Source organism: Suricata suricatta, chromosome 11 (assembly GCF_006229205.1).
Source record: "Suricata suricatta isolate VVHF042 chromosome 11, meerkat_22Aug2017_6uvM2_HiC, whole genome shotgun sequence".
NCBI classification, from domain to species: Eukaryota; Metazoa; Chordata; class Mammalia; order Carnivora; family Herpestidae; genus Suricata; species Suricata suricatta.
Window position 1 is genome coordinate 104,934,179 of NC_043710.1, and position 7,156 is coordinate 104,941,334.

At 49.6% G+C, this 7,156-nt stretch overlaps 1 long non-coding RNA gene across 2 annotated transcripts in view; it reads left to right on the plus strand.

Moving 5' to 3' along the window:
* LOC115271880 overlaps positions 1–1,458 on the plus strand; it is a 34,768-nt gene extending 33,310 nt beyond the window's left edge. For both annotated transcript variants that reach the window (XR_003900134.1, XR_003900135.1), the window contains 2 exons: positions 928–1,044; positions 1,147–1,458. This is a non-coding gene — a long non-coding RNA (uncharacterized LOC115271880). The remainder of the gene's footprint in view (positions 1–927; positions 1,045–1,146) is intronic.
* Positions 1,459–7,156: the final 5,698 nt, after the last annotated feature.

The window sequence follows — 7,156 nt, forward strand, 5'->3', positions numbered from 1 at the left end:
ACAGCAGAGGTCCCCTAGAGACTCAACTGCTCATAACTCTGTGTGAATGGGGGGAAAGTGCCATATTCCCACTAAAGAGAAACACAGTTGGTTAAAGAATGAACAAAAAGCAGCATTTCTTCATTAGTGTCATTGCAGGAAGCTGCTGCTCTGAAAGCTGGAGGCCATCAAATGGGATATTGCGGCAATAAAACAGAATGAAAAAATGAAATACTCCATTCTCTTGTCAATCTTGTAGGCTTGTCTTTTTCTTTGTAATATACCAGGCACTACCCTCGTAAGCTAATGCGTATTTGCAGTTTCGTTTTTGCTTGGTAATTGTGCTACGGACGCTTACTCATTTGACAGAATTTGCTTTAAATGAAGGAAACTGGCAGGTTGGAAGAAAAAAAAAACCCAGTGTTGCCAAATCACCAATTAAGGAAACTGCCAGAGGGCAAACCAGTCCTGAGACAGTATCTGTAAAGATGATCTAATGATGCTGCGCAGCAAACTACATTCGGAGGAGATCCTTAGTGAAGGACAGAGGAGAGGTGGATTGCAGGGCTGCCAGATTTAAACCACAAAGACAGATACAACGCGGTACAGCTGCTTTTGCAAGATTTTGGATCTCGAAACAACAAATATATCCGAGTGTGTTGCCGTTGACGGGAAGGCTGATTGTTTCTCTGTAAATGGGGGGAAGTCGGACTCATAATCCATTCTGTTTAAAACTCCTTATTCTGACGGGATGTCACCTGGCTCAGCAGGACGGCTATGGCCCACCTGTTGGATCTCAGTCTAGCAAAAAATGGGCACACAGGCCTCTGAAGCTCCAAAGGACAAAGCAGAATATTCCTCTCTTTTTCCTTTGAATCACCCATTGGCCACCTATCGGTATCAGGGTGGCCTTTCTGTCTCTATCTCCCTCCCTTTTCTTCCCTACAGCAAGTATCCTTGACTTGGTCCCGTTCCTGCAATTTCCCCACACGACCCAGCAGCATTCCGTCCTGGATGTCTGGAATTGCTAAGAGGCTTCTCATTTTTTCACATTCATAAGGACAGGTATTTTCTTTGGTTTTGCTACTGTGATTCCTTCTCAAGGATAAACTTCCATGAGTTATTATATTAACCCCATCTTTGTCTCTTGCCTCTGTTTTGCTGAAGATCCCTTTCCAAGAAAGCAGGCCAGAGTTTGCCACGGATGGCACGCATTGAAGTCGTGGTGTGAGCAAAGTCCTGAGAAGTTACTGAGAGCCTGGGGGTAACTTCTGATGAGTTACCCAGAACCCCGCTGTGTGTGGTCATCAGCCCAAGCTCTCCTGTCATTAACTCTGCTCTTTCCTCACTAGTTCCCTGCTTCGCAAGAGCTGCCCTAAATCACCTAGCCCTGGCCCTGCAATACCAAAAATATCCTTCCCTGACTTCCGCTAAGTCAACATGAATTTCAGGAAGTCTAATAAACTTAGCTTTGCTTGATTGAGCGTTTCTTCTGGTGGCCCTTTTGGGGATTGACAGAACAATTCAGTAATTTTCCCATAAGGGCAGATGTCTTGGCTCCCTGGTAATTTCTCTAGTCACATAGTCTGTGCATAAGCACTTCCCTTTTCTTTTAATGTATGGGGGGACAGGACCCTGAATTACGGCAATAGCCATGACTGTACGGTCATGCATCTTAACCCACTAATAAAGCATTAAAGGAAAGCATTCATGTGAGCAGTGCCCAGAGACCTGGGGGAGGGGAGAGCACTGATATTGTCACCGACAAGTTGAGATTTGGATACATATTGGAGTAAAGTTTTGTAACCTCACTTGAAGTCCCTGGGCTCTAGAAGCTAATGTTTCCTCCTAGAAAAAGAGCTTAAATTACGTCACTCCCTGGGGATCAGATACACACTGAATTGCAGCCTGGGAGTGGACGGATGCACTGAGGGAGCCACAGTACAGAGAAGGGCACAAAAGTTCACTGTGTGATGACGGGACATAGTGAATGAGCACCGGGTCTAGGTCAACACGTGTGCAGGTAATACGCAGCCCTTGGTGCTTGGACTTACCCACGCCCGTCATCCTGGGGGCACACCACACTCTGGGAAGTATGTACAATGGAAGGAGCCATCTCCCCGGGCTTTAGCGACACCCTGGGGTCCAAGAAACCCTGCTGTAGGTTTTCCCCAAGTGAGAGAAATGGGCGAAAAAAATGTTTCTCTGGCCCAGCCCTTGGCAGATCAGGGAGTTGAGGCACAGAAAACTGGACCAACAGGGGCTGAGCATTGTAGCCTTGCAGGACAGGGACCCACCGAGGGGCTGGCCTGAAACGTGAACATATGTAACCCCCAGAAGGGGCTTTGGGGCTCTGATTTTTACAAGGAACCGGAATTATTTTTAGGAGTTATCCAAATCAAGAATGAACAAGATTTTGGTATGAATCTTCAGGAACCCCAAGCTTGAGCCCACAGGTTGAGGATGCTTGGAGAGATCTGAGTCACATCATACAAAGTCACTGAGTTCTGGAGGAGTCTCGGTGGGAGGGGGGTGGCGGGGGGCGGGGGTGGCTGTGCGTGCCGATGCAAGAGACAACCGAACGTAATTGTTGCAAAGTGGGCCTCTTTTGCCCACTGAATTCTTAGTCTCCATACACCGATCGCACTGAGGGAAGCAAGCAAAAGCGTAAGGCCGTCTAGACTAATAGAAGCCAGTGGGGCCTGGAATGAGCAGAGAAGCACGCTTGTGGCGGAGATGCATAGCCTGAAATGGCCGGTTAGGAGGGAGTCATCGCTATGTCGGATGTGTGCACACATCCACTCCCCGTGGGCTGGGCCGCAGCGGGCAGAGTGGGTCTACCTTTGTCTCTGTGCCCGAGCAGAGGGAAGAGGCATCGAACACAGTCTGTCCTATCTTGCACTCACCCCTGTTGGCTTCACATCCTGATGTTAGTGACCCGTCCTAAGTTTTCCAGGGCAGCGCTCATTTCAGAGACTGCCCCTGCCCCGCTGGCCTGGGAGGACGGTAGGGAGGACAAGACGGACTGGGGAGCCTCACCAGTGTTCCTGCTCCAGGGCTGTCCCTGAGCCGGCTGTGAGCCTCCGAATGAGCCCATTCTCTCCCTTATCTTTTTCGTCAACTGTAGAAAGAGGAACCAATACCTACACTCAGTCAGTGTGACACACCGCTGCTTTCACTCTGCCCTTCTTCTGTAGTTACTGGGCATGTAGTGTAATGCCCAGATCACAGTATCCCCCAAAGACCAGAGACCGCCAGGGAAACCGAGGCACGCATGCAAAGGCAAAGGGCTTTATTACAGGCTTATAAACTCAGGCTCACAGACTCCACCAGCACAGCGGATCCGTGCTGAGAGCCCCGAACAAGGGCTGAGCAGGGTTTTTTATGGGGTTTGGGGAGGGAGAGTTACAAGAAATTGTGACACAGGTACAGTGACCCAATCAGTATTATACATTATTATTGACAGCAGGTTTAACCATTCACATTGTCTAGAGTATTCGTTACTTTTGGCGGGACCCAATCACAACATTTAGGGTACCTTTAAAATCAACCAATTACAGGGCGAGCCTAGGGTCTTGTTCGGTGACTATTGGGTTGACTTTAACATTAGGTCACAGGGTCCTATCTAAAGTTCCCATCTGCAGGCCTCCCCCGCAGGAATGTGGAGAGTGGAAGCTGGCCTCCCCTGATGGGGTGTTGCGAAGGTGGTCTCTTGCTCTAGGCAATGTGTAACTGCCTGTTAGTTTCTGGGAACCGAAACCTAGGCCTTCTAGATCAGAGGGGAAACGTAAAGCCTGTCATGGCGTCTGTTTGGTTTAGACTCGTGTCCTTACAGTAGCAAGGCACAGGGCTGATAGGCTGTCCTACCTTTCCCCAGCTTCTCTGAGGAAGATGTGACAACGTTCCCTCCAGGGAAGGGGGATGGGGGGGGATGGGTTCAATTCCCAGGGTGGTTTCTTGAGACCAGACCAGGAGGGGCCGTAGGCTTTCCCTGTTCTGCTTGCTGCAACCCAGATGAGGCACCTCTCAAAATTAGGAGAAACAAGATGGAGGGGTACCTGGCCGGCTCAGTGGGTGGAGCGTGTGACCCTTGATCTCAGGGTCTTGAGTTCAAGCCTCACGTTGAGCATACAGCTTACTTTAAAAAAAAGAAAAAAAAAAACAAGATGGAGAGGACCAGGTCCCTGAGTGACTGCAGGGACAACCACATGCTGGGCCAGTCTGTGCGCATATGCACGGGGAGTAAATAAAGCATCTGTGAGAGCTGTTGCATTTCGGAGGTTCCGAAGGTTTAACCGTATCCAGGTTGGGTATATTTCATCGAACTGTTAGAAGCCAAAGAAAATAGAGGATGTGATATCCCCTTATAAAGTGTTTTACAAAGAGATTATGACTGCCACATAGTTGAATGAGGCATCAGGGGAAGCAAACAACTCTGCAAACTAAGTCTACTGTACTGGCGAATGGAATCACCCGGTCTAATCTTACTACCTTCAGCAAATGAAGCAACGGTGATAGACGCTATTTGAGTGTCAACCCTCTCTTCCTATTGACAGCCCTCTTCTCTTTGGGGAGTCTTGGGAGGCAGTGGACATGAAGCCCAAGGGGCCACAGCCCCTCTGTCCGCTTCTGCACGTAGCCAGCCTAACATGAAGACGGCTGGAGTTCACGTCCGTCACGCCGTAGAAGGGCAGAGGTGGACCGGACTGGCCTGGGGCCTGCCCTTTACTGCAAGAACCTTGGCTCGTGCCCCAGGCGGCTGTCAGCTCTCCCCATCTGAGCTCACTCACAGACAAAACTTCAGCAATTAAACAATATCTGTCTCCAGAATCTCCCGGTTCCCTTCATTACAGCCCTTCACGAATCCCCTCAACGTCCCGAGAAAGTGGAGGGCAGGTGTGTCTTTCCTAACCTGACAGCCAGCAGATGTTTGGGGAAGGAATTAGCCAGCCCACAAGGGCCTCCAGGAGCAGAGCAGAACTCGGCGCAGCTGACCAGGGCTGCCTGGCCCACCTTCTTTCTAAAATGTGTGTCCCTTCTGCACCTGCTGGGCCAAGGTCCTTGGCATTCCCACTGTTGGAGACCAGAGACTCCTTCCTTCATGTTTCCCAGGAATTGTCTTCCTTCAAGATGGAGGGGCTCCCGTGTTTCTTTATTACCTAAGCTGCTGAGTCACAAGGCAGGCCTGGAGCCTCTGGGGGAGGGGCTACAAATGACAGAAGTCACGGCACACCCCACCCCACCCCCACAGTAAAGCCCAGGCATGCTCTTTCCATTTGCCACACTTGGTCCCCAGAGCCGAGGGGGATGCAAGTCAAGAACATTAATTGGGTCCCCATTTCTGAAATCCCCTCTGTTTATTGCAGTTGAAGCTCCCCAGAAATGGATTTTTGCTTCAGGTGCTTTCCTGCTGGTCTCATTTCCCTCATCTTGTCCTGTCCTCATCAAGACTTCCTGTTGGTCACCTAGCAGTACAAATGACAGAACCTTTCCCAATAGCCCCAGAAATCTGAGGCGGGGAGAGGAAGAAAGAGTGCACAGCCCTGGATGCAGAAGAAAACAAGCAGGTTTCTGATCTGGGCACTCTGGCATCGCTGCTCCCGGCAAAAGAGCTTTGATTCACACGCCACCCCAGACCGACGAGCGTACACCAGGCGCGGCGCGGCCTGAATGCTTCCGACGGGTTGTGGAAGCGGACATCTCTTCCCTCCCCCTAACTCTCTGATGCACTTTTGTCCGCTTCTGATCTAGAAATTCTTCCCCTGCCCCAGGCTCTGATTCTCCCAAAGCCCGGCCTCTCCTCCCAGCCTCTGATCACCTGACCTTTCTTTGAGGTGAATGTCATTTACTTCTGTTGAGGGGAAAGGAAGATCTAAGCGCTTGTTTCTGACTCCTACTTCCCCTTTATTCTATAGGAAGACAGCAACCACCTTTGCAAAGAACCACACTAATCAGACACATGCAGCGGAGGCAGGAATTATGGGCAGAAATTCTGCCTGGACTAATGACTTCATGAGTCAGTTTCCTGCTCTGCAAAATGGAAATAAAAACCCCTTTCTCTCTGGGTTGGTGAAGCCACCGCCTTGGCGTCTCTGGCCAGTTTAATGGTCTATAAGTTTTAGCAAGTGCCTTTAGCCTGTGTGATGAACTAAACCGGTCTGTATATTTATAGGTGGTGCATTGTTTCCTGAAAGACTCAGAACCAAACCCCCTGGTACAACACCCCCCTACACACACACTCCCGGGCACCAGCATGCAAAGGGCTATGGCTGGTACCATTGAGTCTGCACGTACTCAAGAAGTGCCACAGGCCACTGTGCTCCCCTTTTGCTGATTAGCTGCTGTGAAATTCCTTTAAAAAAAATCTTTGGGCCAGGCAGAAGCCTCGGAATTGACTTTTGGGCAAGAGTTCGCCTTATCCCGAGGTGGCTGACCTCCTGAATAAAGTTTATATTTCTTTTCAGTTAAGACTCATCTCTCTCACTCTATTTTTTAAGTCTGTTTATTTATTTTGAGATAGAGAAAGAGAGAGAGAAAGCGAGCTTATGTGAGCCAGGAAGGGCAGAGGGAAAGGGGAAGAGAGAACCCAAAGCACCCTCCTTCTATGTCAGCACAGAGCCCGATGCAGGCTCGAACCCACGAACCATGAGATCATGACCTGAGGCAAGATTAAGAGTTGGTCACTTAACCAACTGAGTCACTCGGGTGTCTCAACACGTTTATTTTTTAAAGTATAGAATTGTAGGTTAAATGGGGTTTGATCTCACAGGGTGTGATTAAAAGATCACCTGAGGTAACTGAAAATTCATCTCTTGAGTACTAGCTGTTCGAGCGATAGGTAGCCAAACTTGGGTTTTTTGGTAACTTTGGGAGTAATGATTAAAAGGCATAACACACGTTAAGCATGTGGTATAGGAGTACTTGGCATCATACCTCTTAGCTCATGTCCCAGTACCCTGCAGAGGAAGAGTTTGGAGAGGTGGGAGCATTCTGAGAGATAACACCGTGGTGTCCGGAGGTGTATTTGCTTCCATTGCAAAACACAAAGCAACTCCACCGAAGCGATCACACACACGCCTCCTGCCCCGACTCTTGGCTGTCGGGGGAGATGCTGTGGTCCTAGCGAGGTCCCATCGATGAGAACCGAGGGACAGCTTGCTGGTAACGAAGTTGCTCC